The following is a 9,940-nucleotide window of genomic DNA, read 5'->3' on the forward strand; positions in this document are numbered from 1 at the left end:
CAGGAAGGAAACCCTGGGAAGTGGGAGGAGGATTCACCAACACCCAGGAGGCTCTGAGTCAGAGTCATAGACTTGATTAGATTAGATTTCCTACAGTGAGGAAACAGGCCCTTCAGCCCAACCAGTCCACACCGACCGCTGGAAGAGTAACCCACCCAGACCCATTTCCAATGGCCGATTCAGCTGACCTGCGCATCTTTGGATTGTGGGAGGAAACCGGAGCACCCGGAGGAAACCCGCATAGACACGGAGAGAATGTGCAAACTCCACACAGACCGTCACCCAAGGCTGGAATCGAACCTGGGACCCTAGTGCTGTGGGGCAGCAGTGCCATCGTGCCCCCTCTTTTCTTTTTGGTTCTTAGCCTGCAGGCAGGAGCTAGGAAGCTGAATTCAAGGAGAGGAGAGAGTGTGTGAGAACTGGGTGTGGAGGAAAGGAGTGAGGAGATTGGTTTGGTCTTCAGTTAACAAGAGAGATAAATTGTGAGACTGAGATTTAAAGCTTTTGGGGGAACAAAGAAACTACAATTTAGTACGATCACTCTCTTATGAATTTCTATCCTGTGTTAACTGTGGTGACCTGTTTTCTCTGTTGTAGAGTTCTGAAAGGGCGGATTTGTGGATGAGAAATTCAAATTGAACTTCCTGTTTGGTTTTGATGGTTACTTGATCCGTGCCGACCTGAATATCATTGGCCTTTTCATGTGGAAGGAAAGGTGTGTATTCTGTCCGTGGGCGAATATTTCAAATGTCAGTGTGACTGGAAACATTACTGAGACACAGCCAAGTTCTTGTTAGTGTGGTGACTGTGGAGAGAGAGTTCATTTGTTTTTAAAAGTCCAAAAAACATGGCACATTTCCCAGGAACAATTAAGTTACAGATTTGTTTTGTATGAGTACAAGTTTTCATTAACCATGCAACCAGAAAGAGACCAGGATACCTGCACCATGGAACAAAAGATGAAAACAGGATTGTTGTGAAGGAGTTTATTATCGATCATGGTTTGTAATCCATTGGTGTTGTCACGTCGGTTCCAGCGCCGTGGAGAAATACTGGAAATGTGATGGATGTAATGTAGGTTTCAGTTATTAAACTGTAAAAAGTGCAGAAGAAATTTACAAGGATTTTTGCCAGGGCTCAAGGGTTTGAGTTACAGGAAGAGGTTGGACAAGCGAGGATTTGTTTTGTTTAGAGCAGAGGAAACAGAGGGGGTGGGATATTTTCTAGAAGTCTATAAGACCATGAGAGGCCTGGGTAAGGTGAATGCACGCAGTCTTTTGCCCAGGGAATAACGGACTGGAGGGCATCAGTTTAAGGTCAGAGGAGAAATTATGAAAGGGAACCTGAGGGGCACCTGTTTTACACAGAGAGGGTGGTATGTATATGGACTGAGCTGCCAGTGGAAGTGGTTGAGGTGGGTACATTAACAACATGTGAAAGACATTTGGACAAACACATGGATAGCAAAGGGTCAGAAGCAGATGGGCCAAGTGCATGGAATTCGGGTTCGTGTGGATGGACATTCTGGTCAGCATGGGACAGTTTGGGCCAAAGGGTCAGCCTCTGCTATAGGATGCTCTGACTCCAAGTATATTTACTATTTCTCCTGCTATCTCTGGTAGCACCCTGGGATGTATTTCATCTGAGCAAGGAGACTTGTCTACCTTTCGCTCCATTAGCTTGCCCAGCTCTAACGCTTTTGTGATGATGGTTGTTTCTTGGTCCTCACCTTCCTCAGTCTCCTTATCAATTACTGGCATGTTCTTCGTATTCTCCACTGTGAAGACTGACTGCTGTGTCCTCATATTCCTGAACCCTACTGGATAGGAATAACTAGGCACAGAAATCTGAGAGGTCTTTTTTGAGTCTTTATTGATGAGAAATGCCAGTTACCTGGATAGTGTACATGCAGAACACCTCCAGGCAGCATCAGGTAACTCCCCGCCTGTCGGATGTGCCACTCCCATTCTTATACCTTTGTGGTTTGTGGTTTTGAATGGAGGCTGTCTCTTAGTATTATCTCCATGGCAACGGCAGTTAGAAAGTCGAGTTCAACTCAACACTTTGTGGTTAAACCACATACCCCTCCCCCAGGGCCCTGTGGCTCAGTCAGGTATCTGACAGGCACTTCAGTTTCAGTGGGGCTGTCTGTCAGGATTCTGATGTGGAAGAGCCGGTGTTGGAGCGGGGTGGGCAAAGTTAAAAACCACACATCACCAAGTTGTACTTCCAAATAAACCTGTTGGACTATAAGCTTTTGCAGTGTGCTGTGAGTTTTAACTTGATCAGGATTATCTCTATGGTAACAGTTAAGTGCTTCAACAATTGCAGAGGCCATATGTTACCCACATAATAGGTTCCCCTCGAGCAGTGTAAACTGCTATTCTGATCCTTGGATAGCTACTCAATCCCATCTAGCTTTCTGTGGATCTTTAAAGTTTTTCTAATCTCCTAGTCTCTCCTTGGTCTTTGCCAATTTGTATGCTGTCTATTTAAATTTGATAGAGTCCCTTATTTCCTTAGACACCCATGGCAGATTACTCCTTTTCCTACAGTCCTCCCTTTTCACTGATATATGCTTTTGCTGAGCAGTTTGAAAAATTCTTTGATATTCCTCCACTGTCTGTCAACTGTCCCACCCTAAAGTCTTTGCTTCCAGTCTACATTAGCCAACTCCTGCCTCATCCTATTGTTGGTCTCCTTTGTTTAAGCACAGGATCTTGCGATTGGATTTAATCTTCCCGCTTTCCTTCTGCATTCTAAATTTAAACATACTTAACACAAGTCTTTTATCAGATTGCGAGATGAGGCGATGTTACCTGGGTGTTTTGGTTTTCATTGTCAGAGACATTCGCTTTGTGATAAGTTATAGGATAGATATTCACAACAGAGTATTCTGGACGGTGTGAATGTACTACACAGTCTAAAACCATAAATCACTGTCTCCCCTCAGTTTACATGATTTGGAGATGCCGGTGTGGGACTGGGGTAAACAAAATTTTAAAAATCACACAACGCCAGGTATAGTCCAACAGGTTTAATTGGAAGCACACTAGCTTTCGGAGTGTCACTCCTTCAAGATGATCCATTTGAACCTGTTGGACTATAACCTGTTGCTGTATGATTTTTAACTCACCTCAGTTTAAAATTGCAAAATCATTATCTCCGACATACTTCCTCACTATCTAAGTTTGGAACGCTAATCCACCTGACTATCCTGCTTTTTCCAAAAATTTCCTTTGGTGAAGGTGGTGAGTTTTGGATTTAGCTTTCCAGTTATTACCGTAAGAAGATAACCACTGGGCACAGGGGAGGCAACGTAGCCCTTCGAACCAGCTCCACCATTTAATATGGTGATGATTGAGCTCACCTCGCCCTTCAACTCATTGCAAATTCAACATCTGTATCTCTTCAGTAAATTTGCTCATTGTCCTGGCATCCACCGCATTTTGAATAGGGAATTCCACAGATTCACAGCACATTGAGATAAGTACATTCTTCTTCATGAGAATAGAATAGAGTCCCTACAGTGCAGAAATAGGGTATCATCCATGGAGTCCAACCCTGTAATGAGCATCCCATTCAGACTCACCCATTCCCTGTATTTCCCATGGTTAATGGCTTAACCTATACAGGCATGGACACTGTGGGAATTTAGCATAGCCAATCCACTTAACCTGCACATCTTTGGACTGAGAGATGAAACTGGAGCACCCAGAGGAAATTCGCACAGACACGGGGAGAACGTGTAAACTCCACACAGTCACCTAAGGCTGGAATCAAATCCAGGTCCCTGACGCTGTGAGTCAGCAATGCTAACCATTGAGCCACCCCTGCTTAAATCATCTCCTCCTATTAGCCACCCCATGCCCCAGTTGGCTGAATCTATATTCCTTACATCATAAAATCAGGTTGTGGAAGCAGATGTCTCAGTAAAACCCAGTGACAGTCCATATGTTCTGTGTGTCTGAATGGGGATCCTATACACAACACCCTGCAGTCCACACTTTTCATTTTCTTTCCAGAGACATGGCTCCAATGGCTTCATGGGGACTATAACTCCCACAATCCCTGAAGCAGGGACCACACGTGTGTGGGGAAACCCGTCACTGTACATGTATAGAATGTTGGCGGGTTTTGGAGCATGTGTTTTTAGTAAATATACTTTGCGGAAAGTATTTCACACTGTGTGCTTGGCTGGAGGAGGAATGCATCTGCTTACAATATTGAAACGTTGGGGGTTCAAATTGTCACCACACCCATGGAGGACCATTCTCCATCCCCAATTCATTGTAACAGTGGGAATCAACTAATGGGGAACGAAGAAGGATCTGACCCATTCTCCCAGACTGAAGGTTCCTCTTCTTTCCAGGATCTGCCACCTCCCTTTTCCTTTTGTTTCATTCTGCTGTTACATTATTAACTTGCAGCAACTGATGGGAAAGGAAGTGAACCCAGAAAGGGTGCAGAGTCTAACCAGGGACGGGAAATGGTGGTTTATCAGCAACTCCCGTGAGAATGGGGAGGGTGTACATTAGGGGGTAGCAGAGTCAGAATGGTGGGAGAGAGTAAGTGGGCTGGAGGGTTACAGCTTTGGGGGAAGAAAGAGGAAACATATTCCAGAGAAACGAGAATTAATTGTCTGCTCTGAATTTCTAATCTGTATATATTTCTTTATACAGGGTGCTAGATGGTGAAGATTTGCAGACTGAAATCTCAACATCATGTGCCGATCGTCATAAAGTTAACCAGAATTTGAAGAACCAAAGATGGAGACTCGCTGGGCCAAAATCCTGCAACACTCTCCCTCCCAGCATTGTCGGTCTATCTGCGCCAAATGGACTGTGAATGGCACAAGACAGCAGCTCACTACCATCTTCTCGAGGGTAACGAGAGATGGGGAAGAAATGCTGGCTGAGCCAGTGATGCCCATATCCTGGAAATGGTTTCTATCTCTAGTTGCTGAAACCCAATTGATGTTACTGCAGGATTAAGAGGGAGGTTGAGTGCATCCTCCAGGAAGAGCACCATCACATTACCCCCACCTACACCCACACAGTAACACAGCAACGTGTTACTGGAACAAAAGGCAGTGAAGCCAAAGGAGGGCTTAGATATAGTTCTTTGAGATAAAGTCATCAAAGGGGATTGGAACACAGCAGGAACAGGAGACTGAGCTGGATGGTCAGCTGCTTCCCATTGAATGGTGGAGCAGGATCGAAAGGCTGAATGGCCTCTTGCTGCTGTCTCCCAGGTATGTACATAACCATGGAGCCCGGCTAGGAAGGAGAAGGCAAGGCAGGGATTCTCCAGGCGATTGCACTTCCACATCAGTTTTCAGTGAGGGAAGGTTTGATGGATTTTATTTAACATTTAGGTCTTTCACACAAGGTTTGTGACTTTGTTTTGCTTTTAATGTAAACACTTATTCCACAATAAATAAATCTAAAAGAAAAGACACGGAATATCTAAATATAAAAGTTTTAATATTTCAAATGCCCTTCAGAACAAAATCGTGTCTACTCCCGTACACCATCACTACCCAGTTACTCACACTCCAGGGAAACATTCCCTCCCTTTCTGAACCTTTGTTTTGCTTTAACCGCTTTTCAGTTCGAGTTCTGTGTGCTGTGAAGCGTTCTTTTTTCTTCTACACAGAAGTGTTATCACATACGGCGGAGCAACCTTCCCACCATCAACATCATCATTACACCGTTTTGGCTTTTGTTAATATATAATCACCGGCAGTAAACCATTTGTAAACCAATTGAATATTTCCAAACAAAGCCCATTACGGGCCAAGCAAATCATAACAAGTGACAGAATGGGAAGGGACTGTATCAAAGTAGAGTTCTGGGGATTGGTCAGCGGTAGAGATAAAGCACTGCATCCCCTGCAGTGCCCACCTCTATCTAAAGGCATCGAGAGCATTGATACACACGACATGTTCCTTCGCCAAGGACACCCTGCTGTGTAGCCTTTATCCTCAATCATAGAATAGAATCCCGACAGTGTGGAAGGAGAGCATTGGCCCGTCAAACCCCACCAACCATCTGAGGAACATCACGCCCAGAGCACTCCATCCCTGTAACACTGAATTTCCCATGGCTGATTCACCTTGTCTGCACATTCCTGGATCCTATGGACAATTTAGCACAACCGATACACCTGAACTTCACATGTTTGGACTGTGGGAGGAAACCAGAGCACCTGGAGGGGACCCACATTATCATGGGGAGAATATGGGGACTCCACACAGGCCGTTGACCAAGGGTGGACTCCAACCTTGTACCTGGTGCTGTGAAGCAGCAGTGCGACAGTCACAATTTATATCAAAACAGATGATACCTGCTCATTGTCACGTTGCTGTTTGTGGAGACTTATGCCCAGAGAGACATCCCAAGGTTCAGAAAGTGGCAATATAAATTCAGTCAACTCCAGCCCAGTTAATGTTATTAACAGCCGCACATCAATACTCCAACAGTGTCATCATGTACACGGTCCAGTGCTGACTCTGATGAACAGTAACTGCAGAATCAGAGTCCTGCAGTGATGTGTGAACCCTACCCCACACGGAGCAGGGGGATGACCATTTCCCTGTGTGCATTTACTGGTCTCTCAGTCCTGTTGAAGATGCAGCAAATCCCTTGTCATACAGAGAGGTAAACAGCTCCTACGTAGTGTGGTCTCGCTGTGGTCTCAGTAGGCCAGATGAATCACTGAATCCCTTCTCGCACATTGAGCGTTTGAATGGTCTCTCCTGTATGGGCTCACTGGGGTCTCGGGGGAGGGATGAATCACTGAATCCCTCTCACACACTGAGCATCTGAATGTCAGTTGAGGGGCACCCTCTTTCGATACAATCTATTAATAGTTGTTGGAACTGACTTACCTGGCTTTAACCAAGTGGTCAAAGAATTATAACTGTCATAGAAACTGGTATCATGGGTCAAGAAGTGTAAGTAATGGAGGAGCTGTCAGTTCTGCTGGTTGAGTGCACAAAGTTGTTTAAAATGTTGCTAACTTACTTTCAGCATCATGATGACAGTAGGACACATAACTGAGATCACTGCATTGTTCAAGTTTTCCACGTTCAAATAACTAAAGGGAAAGCTGGAGCTGGGCGTTGTGGGATGAGAGAGAAGTCAGGGGGACAAAAAAAAAACAAAAGTTGCGATTGATAAAAAAAACCTTAGTCCCACTCAGACTCTGTCCTGCAGTTTTGGCTTTGCTTCTTCAAAGCCTGGGAAATTCACTTTCTCTCAGTGATCCAGCCTCTTTTCCAGCTTCTCCCCATTCCCTTGGAGACACGAAAGCAGAGCTACAGCTTTAAATTGCTCATTTGAGCCACTGAAGCATGTGCAGAGGCTGGCTGTTTAAAGGAACACTGTCCTTCACTGCTGTTCTCATTTAAAGGATATAAACAATGTGTGAGACAGACTGATGTCAACCTTGAGAGCAGAGAAATAGGATCCTGATCAGAAACGAATAATAGAGTAAATTACGAACTGTTCTCAATTCCTCCTGCAATATTATTGCAATAAGGACAGAGATGAACTTGTTTTACAGCCAAAGGATTCACGGATGGGAAAGTCACACTTGAAAGCAATATGATAGCCACCCAATTCCACAGGTCCTGATCATTATGGGTAATATGGAAGGGAATCCTCTTTCCTCATGCTTTTCTTCTATCTTTTCCCCATTCTTCCTCTTCCGATGTTGAAGAGAGGCATGGTGGCAGAGTGGTTCGCACTGCTACCTCACAGCGCCTGCCACCCGGGTTCAATTCCCACCTTGAGCAACTGTCTGTGTGGAGTTTGCACATTCTCCCCATGTTTGCATAGGTTTCCTCCCACTGTCCAAACATGTGCAGGTTAGGTGAATTGGCCATGCTAAGTTGCCCGTAATGTTAGGTGTAGGGGAATGGGTTGGGTGGGTTACTCTTTGGAGGGTCGGTGTGGACTTGTTGGGCCAAAGGGCTTGTTTCCACACTGGAGGGAATCTAATGTTCACTTCATTGTACCTGGCTCCATTAACAGTGGATTCCTAATCTCAACCTTTTCCAGAATGAAAATGTTTGTCTAAATGTCGCATTTGCATCGTTGCCAATTACCTTGCATCGGTGCCTCACCATTCTTGATTCTTTCACAAATGTGAACAGTTGGATTATGATTCCTTTTTAGCAGCTTCCCTTCCATCCAGGCTGCAGGAGGAGTCCATGGACAGTGTTCATATTCCCTGTGACAGGTTCTAGCCTCTGTGCAGTTCCCTGAATGGTCAGCTTCCCAACATTCAGTGACGTATCAGTTCCATGTTCCTGATCCTGAGCTGTGCACGGTGGAAGCCACAGGGATGTTGAAGGGTCTTCACTTGGTTAAAACTAATCTGTAGAACCAGAATGCACAGCGTGAGAGAGGCGGGTTATTGTCTGAACAATTGTTAGAGGAGAATATGAGAGTCTACTTGGCCCATCAAGTCCACTCTGCCATTCATCAAAGTCATAGCTCACCCAATTGTGGCCTTCCCTTCATTTTCCTGGCAGGATTTGCTTCTTCTCTGTCCATTTGTCTGTGTCTGATTATCCAGCGAGATGAAGTGTGCGGGGACAAGCAGTGGACTTGATACCTTCCAGAGCTATTGGACCCTTAGGACACAGGGTGTCTAACAGACACGGAGAAACACATTCTGATTAAATTAGGTAGCTTCCCATGTCCCATTCCGTTGTTTTGGACTTTTTTGCTGATTTTGGTTTATTTTAAATTTTGGTTTATTTTAAATTGATTGGATTAAAAATTAAGTATAGAAAACAGCGAAGAAGAAGCCCCTTCAGATCGCTATACAGAGGCTGTAAGCTCTCCCATTGCCTGTATAAAAAGCCAATGGACTGTTCTCAGCCCCTGCCCAGTGCTCTCTCCTTTCACATTGGTGAGGGTGCTGTCTGGGTGACAGGTTCTCATTCCTGATGAACTTGACTGAATCCTTTGGTAATTAAACAACAATCAGATAGGTTTTATGGTTACTGACAAACCCACCAATTACTACATTAATTCCCCTGATTTCACAAGCTGCCTTTCAGTTTATTTGAAGCGCTCTGCGAGAAGGTGTCTGTTGGCCCCAATGTAGAGGAGACCAACAGATGCAATAAATGACATGTGTGGCAGTGCAGATGCACATTTGATGGATGTGGAAGGATCTAATGGAGCCTTGGAAGGATGTGACGGGGAAGATGTGGGTGCAGGTTTTGCAATTCCTGTGTTGGCAAGGGAAGGTGCGAGGAGGGGAGGGTGGGTCATTGGAGGGCGTGGACTTGACTAGGTAGTCGTGCAGGAAACAGTTTTTCTGAAATGTGGATCGAAGTGGCGAGGGAAATATATCCCTCAAGTTCAGTGTTACTGACACTTTTTACAAACCCACTGACTCCCACAGCTATCTGGAATATACCTCCTCCCACCCCATCTCTTGCGCAAATGTGATCAGATATTCCCAATTCCTCCACCTCAATCGCATCTGCTCCCAAAGGAGAAGCACAGCGGTTCAGGAAGCATCTGAGGAGTAGTAAAATCGACATTTTGGGCGAAAGCCCTTCATCAGGAACACAGTGAGAGAGCCTGAAGGCTGGAGAGATAATTGAGAGGAGGTTTGGGGTGGGGAGAAAGTAGCATAGAATACAATAGGTGAGTGGGAGAGGAGATGAAGGTGATGGGTTAAGGGGGAGGGTGGAGTGGATAGGTGGAAAGGAAGATAGGCAGGTAAGACAAGTCATGGGGATATTGCTGAGCTGGAGGTTTGGAGCTGGGGTGAGGTGGGGGAAGGGTAAATAAGGAAACTGGTAAGTGTACATTGATGCTCTGGGGTTGCAGTGATCTGAGGCGGAAGATGAGGCGTTCTTCTTCCAGGCGTCGGTTGTGAGGGAGTGGCGGTGTAGGAGACCCAGGATCTC

The 9,940-nt window shown here is 45.3% G+C and overlaps 1 long non-coding RNA gene across 1 annotated transcript in view; it reads left to right on the forward strand.

The window, feature by feature from the left end:
• Positions 1 to 4,828, forward strand: part of LOC122552130 (uncharacterized) — a 44,147-nt gene extending 39,319 nt beyond the window's left edge. The window contains exon 8 of the long non-coding RNA XR_015754148.1: positions 4,683 to 4,828. This is a non-coding gene — a long non-coding RNA (uncharacterized LOC122552130). The remainder of the gene's footprint in view (positions 1 to 4,682) is intronic.
• The last annotated feature ends 5,112 nt before the right edge of the window (positions 4,829 to 9,940 follow it).

Source organism: Chiloscyllium plagiosum, unplaced genomic scaffold (assembly GCF_037043375.1).
Source record: "Chiloscyllium plagiosum isolate Xiang-an unplaced genomic scaffold, Cpla_swu_hap1 HiC_scaffold_42, whole genome shotgun sequence".
Taxonomy (NCBI): domain Eukaryota; kingdom Metazoa; phylum Chordata; class Chondrichthyes; order Orectolobiformes; family Hemiscylliidae; genus Chiloscyllium; species Chiloscyllium plagiosum.